The following is an 18,254-nucleotide window of genomic DNA, read 5'->3' as shown; positions in this document are numbered from 1 at the left end:
TGTGTGGCATACTTCAAAAGACTTGTCAGTTGGCAGCCAATTGCATCTGGAGCTAGGCTGGAGACAAAGCCCTGGCTGGGATGATTTAGTTGGGGATTGGTCCTGCTTTGAGCAGGGGGTTGGACTAGATGACCTCCTAAGGTCCCTTCCAACCCTGATATTCTATGATTCTATGACTCAACCCAAGATTAAAGTGGTGTGGGATGTAGTTTACAAATAACTACAGTGAAATTTCAATTAATGTTTGCTGTTACTTATTTTTTCTTCTTGGTAGTTTAAATCAATGTAAAATGCATATCTGATTAATTGGATTTGTGGCGACACATCATTTTCTACTCCAGTTCATTTCACTGTGGATCCTGGAATAAGGTTAAAATGAGGATTTGACTGGTGTACAGACTGCAGCACTGTATCTTGTTGAAAATGGTTGGACTGAATCACTTCTTGTCCATATAGTTTGCAATACTGACATGGGTTGTTGTGGGTGATAGCAATGTCCAACCAAATGATGATTTTTCTAGGCTAGCTCATGAAGTCATGGCCATTATGGCAACCATGAGACTATTTCTGTCTCAGTGCATAAACAGAGGGACAATCTCTTGTTTTTCAACTGGGATTGGCGGTGCATGTGTATTTGAGGATTACAGCCTTGTGATGGACTTCATTGTGAGGTTTGAGTTCACTTTTGTTCCCATCCTGGAGTAGGACCAATTATAATGGTTTACTTTTAGGGAAAAATGGCGCCAGATGAATTTCAGAATGTTGTTTAGGCAGTTATACTTTAGTGGGACATTGTCATCGTCATCATCTGTTGTCCTGAATTATGTATGTGATAGTGCCTAAATGCCACCTTCTCTTTTATTTTTCTTATACATCATCTTGATGAACAGACAACCTGTGATAGAAGAAGTGGGATGGAAAGAGGCTAGAGCAGACATTATGATTTGAGTCAGACTGATTGTGCCAAAGAATTGTTGAAATGTTAAGGTAATGGTTGTGATGGAGGCAAATAAAAGTTTCTTCTCCACTGTGGCATTTATGAAGAACAGATCAGAGGGACTCTTCTAGGTGATGGACAGCCTAGTTTGTCTGCTTGCACACAGAATCATGTGTTTCCATCTATTCTGCGGAGAACACTGCTTTGATTTGGACTGGATTGAAAGTCTTCACCCTTGCAAATATGTACCCAGCTGTGGGTGTGTGTGAAATCAACTCTTGATGCTGATAATCTTGACAGTTATCACCTAGTCTTAAATCTTTCATTTTTTAAGGAGTTTACCAAGAAGGTTTTGGTGAAGCAGAACAACCATGAAGTCTTTAGATTTCCTTACTCTTTCATTCTGGGGTTAGGTCTGAGCATGCCTAGATTTGGTAGACCCAACCACAATTCCAACAGACTCCATCAGTGGTTCTGTTGGCCTCTAGATGCTGAAACTCCTGATTCCTTCAACTTAATTCTATGAATCAATAGCTTCAGAAACTGTAGACCAATAGACCCATTGGTCTGTTCCAAAACCAGTTGTCAGTGGAACCACAGGAACTGATTTAATAGTTTTAAATGGAATTTCCAGTAGGGAGACTTGAATATGATGCATTCCTATTGTTGATAATCTGTCAATGGACAAAGTTTAAAGAACATATCTCTTGAGTGTTTACAATTGTAACCTTGTTAAGGTAAGTTTTTATATTTCGTATCAGGATAGCTTATAACTATCTTGGATCTATCATTCATTTCCTAATTCCTTTGTATTGAAATAAATTGTTTATAATGCACCAAGTTTTGAAATACATTTTTATTTCAACATTTACTGCATCAACAGTCATGTATTACACAACTTTGTGGTTCACCAGCATTTTGACTACAGCCTATTTAAAAAAAATAGTGATGTTGCCTAAACCGCAGTAATTTACATTTAGGAAATGAATTCGTCATCACAAATCAAGGAGATGATGTTATATTAGGTAAGTGGCACAGCAGGTAACATTGGAACTGAGGTGTACTGTAATGGTGTCTGAGATGCTCCTGAAGCAAGCCTGCTATGCATTATTTTGGGGTCAAAACAGTTTTGTATTGAGAGATGAGGTGGGTGAGGTCATATTTCTTATTGGACCAGCTTCTGTTGGTGAGAGAGACAAGCTTTTGAGCATACACAGAGTTATTCTTCTGATCTGGGAAAAGTATTGGCCCCAAGTCCTGTATATTTCCCATTTTTCCCTCTGGATCCCACCTTAATGGAAGAATCCCTACAGCAGAGGAGAGCACAGCGCAGAAGACACCCTCAGTATGTGTATGAAAAGGTCACAATAAACCCAATATTAATAAATTAAAGGCTAAATCCTGCACACTCAAACTCAGGTGAATGTCTTTACACTAACAATGCCATTCAGTGGGACTACTCGCATAAACAAAGACAATAGGATCAAGACCCAATATTCTAAGAACGATAGTAATAACTGTTGTCTAGAAGGCAGCTCTTTAATTCTCGCTAATTCCATTGTGAGGGAAATGACTAAGTTCCTGACTTGAGATATTTGCTCTCATTAGCTATGGTCTCTTTCCTTAAAGCCCTGCAGTAACGTCAACACCAAATTTTCATAATTCATGAGTGCACATAATTATGAGACTGACCTAAAAATCATGAGAATTTTAAAAATAATACATTTTGCATTCTTTTTCCTTGTCTTCTGGTTTCTGAGACTTCAGGGTGCACTCAGGTCATGTATTCTGCACAACTAGGAGGGCTAGCAACTTCCTTTTTTTAAACCAAAATCTGAGATTCTCATGCAATCTCTTGATTTTAGCAGCTGGGGATTTTAAGAAAAACTCTAAACATCACAAGACTTATCATAAAATCCTGACAATTGGCAACCCTGAACTAGGCCTTAATCCTCTGCGGTCTTTGCAGGTCTCTGCTTCATATAGAATTAGAACAGAATATGCAATAGAGGCCCACTTTGTGGAAATGTGATCTATAGTGCAGATGAGACAAGGAAACTTTTCTCCATGTCCAATGTTCATCTTTGTAAACTGAAGCACTTTTTTTCTCTCAGAGAGGAAATTGCAAGGGCAGGAAGCTGAACAATTAGGTTTCTGCATTTAATTACCCTGGGGGCCGGTTAGTGGCAAATGGAGAAATCTATAGAGAACTGCAAGCAAGGCTACTGAATATGGGTGAAGTCTGGTGCAAGATAAGTGGAATGATTTATGATAAACGGATGCCCAGACTGCTTAAGGGACAACTATACTAATCCATAGTAAAACCAGCTCTACTGTACAGATAAGAGACACAAGCAACTAAAGAGAGGCACTGGAAAAGACTTAAAGCCACTGAAATGAGATGCTTGAGGGACATGCTGGACCACAAGTGGAATGATGTCCTCAGGAGTGAGACCGAGGTCTGTGGTTTCAGGGAGAAGCTGCAAAAGAGAAAGCTGAGATGTACAAAGGATGAATGAAAGGAATCCTGTTAGTGAGGAATTTGTGACTAGAGTTCATGGATGGACAACAAGAGGATGGCCAAGAAAACATTGGATAGACTGTGTACGGAGGGATGGAGTGGATATGGAGCAAGCATTGGACCAGCAATGGTCCTTGGAAAAGGACTATCTGGCGACCCTACCCCAGTTAGCTGGGAAAAGGGAAAGAAGAAGAATTAGCTGAATAATTAGGTCTCAGTAAAATACTGCATGAGAACAGGAATAAAAAAAATGTGGTACTCTCAGCATACTATTGCTGATCATCAAATTATGAGAGGGAAGCTGAGCAAAGCTGATAAAGTAATTCAAGAGTTATACATGTGGGGCAATGAAGAGCAATAAGACAAGTACTGGGAAAGTGTGGGAAAATCTGGAAAATATGTTTATTGAAGTAATGTTAACAGCCATGAGTAGCTTCTTTGTATCTGCTGGGAATTCATAAAAGGAGCGACCTCTTGAGGACCAAGAATGAATTCTATCAGATCAGATCCTTCTTTTTATACCTCTCCAATTTATATTTTGCTTGCTTACCAAGAAACAAAGAAGAACTGTATAATGGGATGTGTGAATGACCTATTCTCTCCTGTTCTCTAAAAAGACCGTAGTCACAACTGAAGATTTCCACTTATATTTCACAGGCATAAATTTGGAACAAAGCAGAAAAATGTCTGAAACCAAAAGAACGGTCTGAAATTAAGGCCTAATGTTTCAGCAAAGCCTTTAAGGACACTTTATTAATACATTATACTAATAAAATACAAATCTTTAAAACATGTCATTCTTCAGTTTTAAAGGCAAGTAATAATTCAAAGATGAAGAAGTAACAAATCTAGGCCATATGTACAAAAGACATTTTAATGTCAGACTCAGTGTGCTATTTGGCTCAAAATTTAATGCCTGAAAACCACATGGTTAGCTTTGGAATACTGTGTCCTGAAAGTGAAGTGCCTTGTTCTTCTGAGGAAAACAATAGTTTACCAACAAAATAATCTGGAACTCCTGGGACCACTTAAAATTAAATAAATCTAATTTTTAAACTGTTTTGTTTAAAGCTACATCTCTTGTTACTCTATCACAGGACATAACTTGGGTGATATTGTAGTCTTTGAGTGGAATTGCATTATAATGATGCTGATTTTATTTATTAGTTATATAGAACCATAAACCGCGGGGACAACATCCTTTTTCCTACACTGATTATCTTAAAATCTAGGAGTCCAACCCTGGTCATGATCAAACCCCACATTAGAAGAGATACAACTGACACAGGGAGGAATTATAACAGGCAGGGATAGGAGTGGGATTCTGAGGGAGAGTTACACAGTACTGTATAAAGCAATGGGGTTATTTGTATTTGGAGAGAAAACATTGTCTTAGTCCCTCTCTTTTTTAATCTAAGTTGTTTTTAGTTAAACTGGCAAGGCTGAATGTTGTATGTCTGCACCAGTGTCCAGCTAAAGAGCCAAGACAAGAATATCTTCAAATCTAATCTCTCACTTTTAGGTATTATGAGGGCATCCGTCTCCTGGGCATCTAAGCGCTAATCCGACACTGCCTGCTATTGAGCTAAATATTTCTAAATCCTTTTTTAGTGTAGTAAATATTTTATCATCAAGAATGGGGTCATTCAGAAACACCGACACTTCCAAATAAGATCTCACTTAGCAGTTTAATTTTCTTGATGTATCAGTCCAATGTGCTTTCTTGTTCCATAGGCACCAAAATTAGGAAAAATTGGAGGAAAAAATGATGAGAGATTTGAGTTAGGGAAGATGCAACATTTATCATTTTCATGCTTCATAAATAGTACATGCACCAAGTACTATTGAGTTTAAAAACCTAAGGGAAAGGGTTTGAAGTTGGCATTATGCCCACAGTTTTGGAAAATGAAAATCACAGATGATGTTTAAACAATGCAGACTGGCCTAGGACTGTCATTACAGGTCTGTTCTAAAGGAGCCACCCTATAGCGGAGTTGTATAGGATTTCATTCACTTGGTGCTGGGCAGGTGGCAATGGGTATATCCTGTGGGTTTTGTTAGAGAGGAGCAGTTTTATAATCAACTAGGGTCCATAGGAACCCCATTGGCTGAGACTTTGTGAGAGATGTGCTGAACTGGTGCATCTCTTGGTTGCCTTGGTCTGCCCCAGCCTATTTAGCGCCTACCACTTTCTGGGCTTCATTAGCCGGCGCCCTAATGGTGTAGCGATAACTGTACAGTTTCTCTGAACAGACTTTCTGCTGCTGCAGCCTGAGTTCTGCTGGCTGTCTACAGAGAGAATCAAGCATGTTCCATTATCCTGAGAGAACACTCAGAAGGCAATAAGGCATTTATTCAACTCGATTAGTTGTATTCTAAGATGTAAAGTAAGCAAACTAAAATCAGGTTTAGGGACTGTAGGGTTGAAAGATAATTTAGGATTGAAGCTGTCTCTTGTTTTTTGTCTGTAGGAAGCTGGGCAATAGTGACTCCTATCATATTAAGGATCTTGGGGCTGATTCCTTCTTTAAACTGCATTTGCTGACATTAGCATATTCAAATACTTCTTTGGTTCCACCTCCTACTATTTTATCAGAAGACCTCGCATTGGTCATTTCTTTCCTGCAGTAGTTTCCTTTTCCCAGCCTGATCCAAGGAAAGATGGAACCTGAGGTACGCAGATCAGCCACTTTCCAGAAATACCTGTTATTAGTCATTAGGCGTCGTAGTTGCTGCTGGATTTAAAAGGATACAGATGTCACGCAGAAATATGAAACCAAGGAACAGGGATTTCTCTCCCCCAAACCTACAGATACACCATATTGATTTGTATGAATGCACAATATAAATTGTACAAACCTTGCAGGAATCCCTTTAAGAATCTGCTCAATAATCTATTGTCAATGGGTAATATACTGCTACAAGAAGACTGATGGGTAATATACTGCTATAAAAGAGCCTGTACTGTATTGCTAGACTTTATTGTCAAGAGAAAGGATGGACTTGTGTTAAGGCATAGCCTGAGAATTAGAAAATCATGATTGCTATTCCTTGTGTCATCTTGAGCAAAGTCACTTAAAAGTCACTTTGAGCAAGTCCCCTCATTTTTCCTTGTCTCAATTTACCTCTCTGTAAATGCACTAAAATAATACTTATCTTACAGCATAGCTGTGTTTTGAGGCCAAATTCAGTGATGTTCATTGATGTCTTCATCAAGGTGCTATGAAATTGTAAAATATTTTGAAAGCTGTTTTGAAAATTTGGCCCTGACTGTGAGTGCTGGAGCCCTTGAAAATCTGGTCCTGAGCTTTTTGGAAAGTCTGCCCCAAAATGTATAGCAGGCACATATTGGGTTCGCTTTTGGGGGTTACATATTCATCATTGGTCACATTGAGCCCTTCTTCATTACCTTCACTAGAGGAAGCCATATAGATGTGCCATCACAGGAGGAGCCCAGAAAAGGAACTACGACTCCAAAGGGGAAGAAGAAATGTGTGCCAGACCTTTACCTGGTGCAGATTATATCCCTCCCACACCCTACGAGCTCTGCTGGCTGTATGTTTTGGGAGGCACAATCAAGGTTCTGCCTACGCCTTACTCCTCCATAACCATTCCCTCATACACTTGCTTGTTGAGGGAGATAGTAACAGCATGGAGCCTGCTTTTCCCACAGTTCCTGAAGCCAAGGTTCAATGCAGCCATGTGTGTGTGTGTGTGTGTTCCTTTTGTTTCCCTGTGCAGCTGTGTCAGGGCCAGCCTTGAATCTATTGTTATATGTTCTCAGCTTTCTTTAATCTTCGATTGACACACCAATCCCAGCATTATAAAGGTCTATAACTGTGTGTTGCTTAAATATATTCCACTCTTCAGAAAGAATAATGCTTTCCTAGTTTATCCTAGGGAATTTGGATTCTGGTAAACTCTATATACCTGGTCAGCTGTGCTTTCTTAGGCTACTTTGCACTTACATTGTGTCAGAAACACTGTATGTTTTTAAATTTTTTTGGTATCCTGGTAGCAGCATTCCAGCACCTAAGAAACGAGATAGACTCGGGCAATGGACAAATTTTACTGATGTTAATCAATAGCTTCTAAACAGAACTACATCACAACTAGCATTTAGTCAAGATCTAACTTCCTCTCTGCTCAAGCAGAACTTGTAAAGTGATCTATAATAGCACCATCTATTGATTCACAATAAAACTGCATACTTTGTGCCAAACCTTGCTAACGATGCAAGCCTTACTCTTTAGTTTGTTGTATTATTTTAAGCTAAAATGGTCTCAGACCCAAACTCTAAATCCAAACCTCCGCAGACTTGTACCCAGACCTGGATCTGAACTATTTAGCTTACACCCATCTCTAATTACACAGATTTCTTTCCTTTCCTATGGAAGATGATGGAGAAATATCATAGCCTGAACCTTTTCCAGACTGTGTAAAGTATTTTTTCCAAGTATAAATATATAAGTGATTCTTCATTATATTTATAAACATTCTAAGAGATTCCGGTTCCTGATTACTTGCGTGATAATTATACAAAACCAACCCACCTAAGCCTAACACAAGACCAAGATTATGTTAGCTGAGTAGACTGTTCTTGAAAGCAGTGACTCATTTACAGACCTGTGTTCCGCAATAATTTATAAACAAGGGAAGAGAATATTGTCAAGGAAATTGTGGTTAACTGGATTTTCATAATCCTTCCTAGATAGAATGATGTGGGTACATTAAACACAGAAAATCTAAAGAGCAGGAGATGGTTGGCAGTAATGAATCATACAAACTAGGAGTCAATGAAACCTGCTGCACAATCAGATTTCTTTTATATACACACACGTATAAACAAAATATACCATTTTGCATGGTTTAGTTTGAACAAATTAACAACTTCAGAGCTAATGGTGTATCATATATTGTTGAGATGAGAGATGCTTTACAATACTGCAGAATAATTTTACACAGAGAGTAAATCATACTTGCCTTCCTTATTCTAGAAGTGTAAATAAAAGCAATGGGGCTACTTGCATGAGGAAGGTGAGAAAGATTTGACCTATCATCTGATATATGAAATATCTTTACATCTTATTGCCACAAACAGCTGAACATGAAATACAACTTGTTAATGCCAAACTTATGTCATGGGGAACAGGAGGGGAAAGAACAGAGCAGCACAGAATCTTTCCTATGTGATTTATAAAGATATTTTTCAATAAACTAATAAAAGGCTCATGGACATATGTGCATATTATAAATTAGCTTAGAGGCAGGTTTTCTGTGTCTGCTAGGGAATCAGTGCCAACATGTATTCACACGCTGTAGCCACAATATACATACTAAAGTAAGTGCCAGTACTTGAAATAGACAACAAATGCAAGTAAGATTATGATGTTGGAACATATTTTCTATCTACTGAAACTAAAACTGGAACCATAAATACTACAGCTGGAAGATGCTTGTATAATCTTTGATCTCAGTGGGTAAACCACACCATTAACATCCCCTCTCAGATGTTTGGGTTGTATTAGGCCTACTTCAAAATGTATACATTTAAAAGCTTCTGTATTTCCAGTTGTGACTTTTTTTCTGCTCCCTTCCCTTGTTTCCCTGATTAAAATAATTAAAATTGGGGTGGGGGGAAGAAGGGAAATCTTATTTATATATATAGGAACACAGAAATGCTATACTGGGTCTGATCAATCATGCTGCAAAGCCAGTATCTTTCTCTGACATTGACCAGTACCAGATGTTTCTAAGGGCTTATTTACATGGCCTGGCAGTTCACAGTTCAGACTACAGGGGTGTGAATAGCAGTGCACACCAAAATGCTGCATTATAACTCCCCCGTGTGGAGGCTGCAGGCACGAACTAAAAAGTTCCTAATTTGCATTAATGTAATTCTCTTTAAACAGAACTACATTATTGCGAAGTAGGCACCTTTTCATTCACAATTGCCACCTCCACACAGGTGAATTACAGCACAGCACTTTGGTGTGCACTGCTGTTCACACTCCTATGCCTGAACTGTGGGATGGTGTAGCCATAGTTTAAATGGTTTTCTGATGGCACAAACAATGAGTTAGAAGATTGGATAAGTGATGTAGCCACTCTATCATGGCAGCATCATCTGAAGATGTCAAGTACATCCATCCACCATCAAGATGATAAAGAGGGGGATCCATAACCAGACGGCACATTCTTTGTTCTGGAGATCCACAGGGGTAGCATAGGGAGGTCAAGAAAGAATCCTGTCTCAGACTGTGGTCAGTGTCAGATGCTTCCGAGGATGGTGCAAGTAAAATAAAGTACATTTCTGATCCTTTTTTAAAAAGCATACTCAACTCCTTGCCTCAATATCATTGTGTGATAGTAAGATTACCAAGTTAATTGTGTGTTAGGTACAAAACTGTTTCCTTTTAACAATTTTAAATGTGTTGCCTTTTAATTTAATTATCTCCTTGTTTTGTATTAGGGAAAAGTGATTATTATTATTGATTATGTTTGTTATGGTAGTGCCTACTGACCAATCTAGATCAGGGTCTCATTGTGCGGGGACAGTCCCTGCCCCAAAGATCTTACAGTTTAAATAGACAAGGCAGACAAATGGTATGGGAAAGGGATCGAACACACAAGCCAAATAGCAGCATCCAATTCACCTCTTTTATGCCATTCATTATTTTACTGTATGTGCTTCTATCATGGCTGGTCTTATTTATTGCTAAACTAAAAAGTCCTAATCTTTTAAAAAGTCTTCCCATGCTTCTAATCAGTTTTGTCACCTGTCTCTGGAGCCCTTCTATTTCTGCTAAATCCTTTCTGAGATGGTGTCACCAGAATACAACACAATATTCAAGGTAAGGACATGCCACTAATTTGCATAATGGCATTATGATATTTTCAGTATTATTCTCTATCACTTTTATGATATAATCTAACACCTTCTTTACTTTTTTGACTACCAATGCAATGGGAGCAGATGTTTTTACTGTGCTGTCTACAATGACTCCTAGGTATTTTCCTTGAGTGGTAACTACTGAGTGTGTCTGAGTAGTCCAGATTGCACTGTCCTATGTACATTACTTACCATATTATTATTTATTACCTGCTAAGCAAACAGTAGGAAAAAATGAAACAACTCAGTGATTTTCTCCACTGGTCTTTGTAAGTAAAGATGGCGGAAAGCTTTCCCCATTTTAAGACATCAGACGTCTGGACCTTTTTAAGTATTATATACTGTATTATTAAAATGTTCTTTGTCAACTTTTTGGATACAGAGAAATTTCCATAGACCGAGAACTGGCTATGGAGAACCAAGTCTTGAGAGATTGCATAATTATTACATACTCCTCAGCTTTCATGCTTATATTCAGACTCCAGTTATGAGACAAACACTTAAGGTTGTAAGCTGAATTCTGAATTTTCCCTTTCCCTTTTTTGGAGCTTTGTCTGAAAGATAGCCATGCTTTCTGCAGTGACTACTAAGGGAAGACTGTCTTTTGACCCTGTTTAAACAGACATTTTGGATAGTTTTACCTGTAAATAATCTAAAAGACTTTGGCCAGCAGTTCCTAAGGGTAACAAAGTGCAATTGTTTGTGGAATAACAACCAATCCAAACTTATTCATGCTCAAGGCTTTTGCCATGGCATATGCATATCATATGCACAGAGAAACATAATATATAGCAAAACATAAGCTAGAAAATATTTGTGGAAGAGGTTATATCCACGGAATTTAGGACACATATTTCTGCACATACCATAGCATTTGTTGTCACAATATTTCTGCTTTTTTTTTTTTGCAAGAGACATTTATGTACCAAAGTGTTTTAAGGTGAAAAGTATCTTAGCCCCAGAATCTTATGCAATGCCCTTTGACAAGCAAATAATCTACTGATGAAATCACAAGTCTACTACTGCACCTGCATATTTTCTCTTTGAGGCATGAAAACGAACAGTTCTCCAGATTCCATATTGAGAAGCACTGAGCTGGCTTCCAGGCAACAGACCTGTACAAAATGAGAAAGTTTGAGTGTTTTGTGTGAACTTTTATAGAGGATCAGAAGAAAGCTGTTTGGCACAGGTGTTTCTGTAATTGTGAGACACTGGAAAAATTCAATGTTTGAGGGCACTTGCACTGTGGATACAGCTGTTCTAACTCATACTGCTACATGCATGGTGTGGTGTTTTAGAGTTAACACACTTGGTTGTGTAATATAAAGCAAGTAGGAAGGAATATTAGCTTGGCCAAGGTGGTTTTTCTTTTCTTCATTTATTTTTCTTTAGTAGAAACTCCACTGGGGCATGATTATGTCAGTGCAAAGTAGCTAGGAAGGGAGAACGGCCAAGGCAGCCAGCAAAACCTCCCACCCTCCCTTGGAGTCAGTCACCCACTGACACTGAGGCTCAATGGACCAGGACTTCTCTCCTGCTGTCATCTCCACTCCCCTGCAGCAGAATTCTGAGGCTCAGAACGACTGGGTGAATCGGGCAGGGGACTTTATCCTCTTTGCCACCTTGATGGGACAGATCATTTAATTATTCTTTCACTCCCCAGATAGTGGTGGTGGATTTTTCTTTTTCCTGTGTGCTTAGGAGAGTGAGAGTGTTTCAGCTACAAGGTCACTGTGGGTAGGTCTACGCTGCAATTAGACACCTGCGGCTGGTCCGTGCGCCAGCTGACTTCGGCTCCCGGGGCTTGGGCTAAGGGGCTGTTTAATTGCAGTGTAATCATTCAGGCTTGGGCTGCAGCCCGAGTGCTGGGACTAGGGTTGCCAGGCATCTGGCATGGGAGACATGCTATAACATACAAAAAAATGAGTCTTTAATTTAGATTTAAATTAATCTGGTTCTTCTGATTTTCCTGATTCTACTCTCACCTACCTTGATATAGCTATAATTACTTCAGTGGAGTTATTCCTTATTCACATTGCTAAAACTGAGGAGAGAATCAGCCTCAATAACACCAGCTGAATATGGTCTCAGTAGAGGATTCTGCTATATGTCTCAGTGGTGAGAAATGGAGGAAGGATGTATTTTATAGATAGATTTAGTTGAAAATCCACGTAAGTTTTTTTCGGCTCTGATTCTCCCCAATAGCCAGATCCTCTTTGGCTTCAATAAAGTCCAATTTGTACCAACTGAGGATCTGGACTGGCCTTTTGTCTCAGCCATGTATTTGTAGGCCAATCAAGAGCTAAACACAGTAAGAGTTCCAGCCTTCACAATATCTGTCTATAATTGTAACTGTATCTGTAGCAACACTTGAAAGGCTTTACACAATATGTCTGGGGCCTTCTTCAAAGGCTGCATGTGGCTAAGTGGTGACCCCTTTTCAAGAGTTCACAGTGCTTGCCATTGCTTTCTCCTTCAAAAGCTCCCCATCACTGTTGAAACATCCCCTTCAAACATGTTTGTCTTTGGAGATTTTGTTCCTCTTTGAAGCTTTTCCTGTTGTGGATGAGGGGGGATTCCCTTCACCTTAATGAAGTTGTGGGTCTCATTTGGACGATTTCCATGTCAATATCATGTTCCAATTCAAAGATCCCTATGTTATAAAGGAAGACATCACCCTTTGTAAGATTTCCATAGTGCCTGAGTGTGTCATTTCAAGGTTCTATCCCTGAGTGTAGAGATGGAGTGAAAGTTGAGGTCTTCTTTAAAAGATGTTCATGTCTTCTAGGAGTGGATCTTGGAGTATTATCTTCCCTGAAGAACTGCCTTGAAGAGGAAAAACTCTTCCTTGCCAGGGTAGTGTTTCTTCTTCGGTCAATGTTTCTTGCATGATGCTATCAATCTTCTTATAGTGTGGTGATAGCATCTTATCATAATACATGAAGACTAACATTCTTGTGCCATTTCTCTCTCATGATTCATACCATTTGTAGGTGCAATTCCAGCACAGGAGGAACTTGCCAAATGTATGTCAGACTCTTTAAAAAGGTATACTATTGTTTATATAAAATAGGAACAGTTGGTTAAATTGTTGTTCAATAGACATCTTCTTTTTATCAAACCACCACCCTTTTATATTTAAGGATCAGACTGTTGAATGCTGATTAATTGTACTTTCTCACCTCTACTACTATACTAATAAACAAGGAGCGCTATAGACCTCTGCATGGGTTGGATATTTTATTCCTTCCTGGACTGGAAATGTGTTATTTTCTATTCTTATTCCTTTAGCAGGCATGCATATAAAAAGACTACCATTTATTTTATGAACGTATGGTATAGTGCACACATCTGTTCATTTAACTGTATTGTATAGTTACACTACAGCTGTCTTTGGGGTTGAAGTCAAATCAATTCTGCAAACCAAACCTCTCCCCTTTTGCCTATTTCCTTTTCTCTCGGTTTTGTTTTAACCCCCTGTAGCTGTCCCATAAACTTGTTGGATTTAATTATTTAAATTCTTGTTTAAAGTTTGAATTCATTGCCCGGTGAATTTCTGGAGAATAGCATAGCAAAAACAGAAACCAACTTGGATAATGAACATTTTGTTTAAAAATACAGTAGAAGGTGGCAGAGAGAGCTCTGGTGATGAGAGGGATAGTGAAGAATATCCAAAATGCTTTTAAGCATCCAATAATGGCAAAGGGTGAGATAAATTAATGGGTGAAGAGAGATGTTTTCAAAGACATTTGAACCAAGAGAGATGAGTATGTTTATTTTATAACGAATATAAATTCTGATGGCAAGCTAGTCACCTGCCCGTACTACAGCACAGAGGAAAGTTAGGGAGCACCAGGAGGTCACAGCAAAGGGAGGAGAGCAGTGTCTTTGGGGCTGCTGCTTCCCTCCCATACATATGGGTAGGTAGCAGGCAGGACTTGCTCTAGCCTCGGAATGCACTGGCCAGTGCAACTGAGCGAGGTGGAGGGAAAAGTAGCCTGTTACTGGTATAAACTAGTAGAGATCTGATCAATTGGCCAGCCAATGAAGTCAAATAAAAGATTCCTATTGAGTGCAATGGGTATTAGATCAGGGATAGCACCTTACTTCTCCACAGAGAGGTCACTGCCACCTCTATGGACAGCCTCTGGGGTGGTGCATCTACATATCACACCTTATTTAGGGGCAAATTTAGCCCTCTAGCATTAGCCTAAGATAGCTAACACAGTAAAGCCATGTACTTTATTGCTTGAAAGCTTGTGTCTACAATAACTTTTCAGAAGTTACCTCTATACAATAGAACACTTATTAAGACCATAAAAGCCAGTGCAGAATTTTAATAAAAAAAAGGAGCAGAAAAAACATTGAGGAACATTTTACATTGGTAGGAAAAAGACACACCAGATTCAAACCCACAAAAACATCCAGTCAATAGGAATTACCAACGTCCTGCATTAGTCTCAAACACAATGAATATTACACAAAACATTTGTTTTCATGTTTAATTATATTAAAAAGTAATGAAAAAATAATTAGCTTTTATGCAATTACTATCAGTCTGTAACCTAGAACTTTTTTCAACATTTGAATGTTTTAATATAAACCAGTCATATTGGATTAAGTAAAAAAATATGTTCAGAATGAAAATAATCCACATAATGTGCCGTGTTTTCTTTTACAAGCCTCAAATAGCTTCCATTCTACTAACAGCTTTATATCTTTATGAATGTGTATAGGAAATGTTTGTAGCATAATGATGTATGGTGAATTTTTATATCACTGCATGGACTGTATTCTGGTGCTTTGTTAGGCATATTCTACCGTTCATTGTGTATAGCATTCTTTAAAAGTCCTTCTGACTATAATTTTGGGTTCTTAGTCAATATATGGAGGCCTTCCAGTTTTAGGTTTTATTTATATTTTTTCTTAAATTTGGATTAAAAAAACAGGTAAAACAACTGTGCTAAAATTCTGGTGTTTTTGCACAAAAGGGGTATGTTCTGTCATGGCCTGATTTTTAGAAAATTTCACATCATAACTGAGTATGCCAGTGACAAAAGGAATGTTTAACGAGGCATTTACACAGGCCGTTACTGCAATGGTGGGCACAATCCCACCTCAGAGTACAGGACAGTCATGCACTCTTCTGAAAATGTATAGCTATGTTTTTAGACTATTAACAGTGAAGTTTCAAAAGGGTGGCCTCTCTCCTGTGAATGTAAGCTATCTGCATTTTCAGGCCCACATTTGAATTGCTGGCAGGAGCCTAATATGCTCATTGTACCTACTAATTGAGTGCAGGTACAAATCAAGTAGTAAGAAATGCAGCTATTCATATTTGTACCTGATGTTCATTTTTTAGACACAAGATATGCCCAGCATAAATCCTTTCCTCAGAGCCCCTCATTGGACACTTCATTGAGGGAGCTTCACCGAAAAAAACCAAACCTGAATCTGAAACATTGGAAAATGGCCATACGCATGACCCATACTCAATTCCTTCTCTCAAATATTTGACTTTTCACACAAGAAGTCCAACAAGCACTGCAAGGCTTCCTAGTCACCACCCACACCTCTGATTGGCTAGCTGAAATGAAACCAGGTAAGAAAGTGGTAGTGCTGGTGAGAAGAGGAAGGAGCTTCAAAAAATTAATTCTGTAGAAGGAATCTGCCTAATCACCATAAAATGGTCAGTAGCTTTGGGATCCTTCTTGTCTCCTCACTGATCTGAAGACTCAAGTAGTGATGGCCTCTAGAAATGCCTTCTTCCAGTTATATCCGGGCAGAAGACTACACCTAATTCTCAATAGATATGGATTTGGCCCTGTTTTCTGCTTCAATTGTAGATGGGATCATCAGTAAGTGGGATGTTATTCAATAGGGAGCCAACATAGTGGCTGAAAAAATTGTGTAATGGCACTGGTTCTGTGTTGAAGAACAGATCCACTTTATGGTTTTGTTGCTAATCTTCAGCACTGACACTGGGTTAGGTCTCAGCTACTTGCAAGACTAATATTCTCTCAGTGACCAGAATGTTCTGTAACAACTTCACTCCTCTAGAACAGTGGACCCTTCCAGCAACGATAAGGACTGTGGGAGCCATAGATAGAGCTTTTTCAGTAACCATCTCAAGGTTTAGACATCAAAATGGCCTTGAAGCTTACTGCTTTCAGGTTGTAGTATAAAACTCATCGCTTTGTCCTAGCTTTGTCCAAATAATTAAACTCCTGATATCTAATGTCAACACCTTTCTCTGCCATCAAATAGTAGGGAGAGAGAAACTTTCTGCTTGTTTACGTTATAAGGCTGTCAGGTACTATGGTGAGGAGAACAGTATGAGTAGAAAGGTGGCTAAAACTGAGCTATTATTTATATTGCACATAATGGTGTTTTGAAGATTAATTATGGTGATATTAACATAACTAAGGTTGGTGTCAGACTTCTGTTATTGAAATAATTTTTGTATATGCTTCGAGAGTCTCAGAAGAAGGATGCTACAATATATCGATTGAGTGAAAAGTGTCATTATTACATTTATTATCTTATTATCTTCAACTCGATCTTAATAATAAATGGAATGGCAACATTCATGTAAAAACATTCTCTGCTTTGCAACATGAAGCACATGAAGGATTATTTTGTCAAGCAACTTTTTTTTCCTCAAATTAAAAGCTATTTACCTTTCAAGGCTTTCATTTTTCTTTGTCTTTTCAGTGAGTGAAGGCAGGAAATCAGTCATGATTCATTCCATTTTGGGGTGCGCGGCTTTCTCTGACGAGTTCTGATTACAAAGCTGAGCCCACATAGGATGTTTTCCACTTCATTCTTTTATTAATCACCTCTTAGTTCTTGTAAATAGTCTACACAAGTACATCCTCAATACGTCATAGGTACTTCAGTGAGTAACTGGTGGTTCAGCTGTGAGAAATGTCGTCCATGAAATTTTTATGTCTTTTCTCATCATCGTGGTGCTTTCTTCCCATTCTATTTAATTTGTCTGAGGCAAATGTTTTCACTTTAGAGCCTTGATGCCAAACATTTATTATTTCCAGTTATTTTAAAATATATTTCTACTTCTAAAAGAGGGACTAGCTCAGTGAAGAAAGCTATTAAAAACCTAAAAATGTGTATAGAAAGAAATCTATTTAAGCAATATTCCTCCCTTTGATGAAGACTTTTAGTATTTATTGGAGATTGTTGGTATTTCAGTAATAGTTTTCTCCTCAATCCAGCTGCTCCTTCTGCCTGATTCTGCAGAGAAGATATAAATCCTGTGTTTATGACATCACAGTTAGTTCCCATGGAAATAACTGTGCTATCACAAATACAACAATTATGATTTCACTGCAGGACCAAATAAGAGGAGAAAATATGTTGCCAGTGAGAAAATGTTCCTTTTAAAAATAAATCCATGTAATAACTTAAAAAGGTTAAAAAATTACTGGTTTTACCTGTTGAACGAGCACCAACAATATGCTGCACAGATGTGCTACGCAATATACTAAAATGAGACATTCCTTGCCCCAAGGAGCTTACAACTCGATTTAGAAACATTATACAGCAAGCATAAAATACACCTGGCAAGAATGCAGACTTGAAGCAGAGGCCAGGTTGATGACTGATCCTCATTGAAAGGCTTGGTGGAAGAGCTATGTTTAACAGAGGGGTTTGATAAAAGAAAGGATTAGCTGGAGCATTAGCTGGAATTGGGCCATTGAAGCTGCAGGCACTTAGCACACCTCAGAAGTAGGCGCTACACGAAGCAGTTTCAAGCATAAAGGGAAGCATAGAAGAAATTTCCATGACGTAGAGAGACAGTGCAAAGGAGGCAGCTAGGAGCGGGGTTTGGACAGAGCAAAGGGAGTGAGAGCATGAGTATGTGGAAACAAGGGCAGAGTTGTAAT

The sequence above is a fragment of the Mauremys reevesii genome, linkage group 6, assembly GCF_016161935.1.
Source record: "Mauremys reevesii isolate NIE-2019 linkage group 6, ASM1616193v1, whole genome shotgun sequence".
Classification (NCBI taxonomy): Eukaryota; Metazoa; Chordata; order Testudines; family Geoemydidae; genus Mauremys; species Mauremys reevesii.
Note: the sequence above shows the minus strand (reverse complement) of the source record.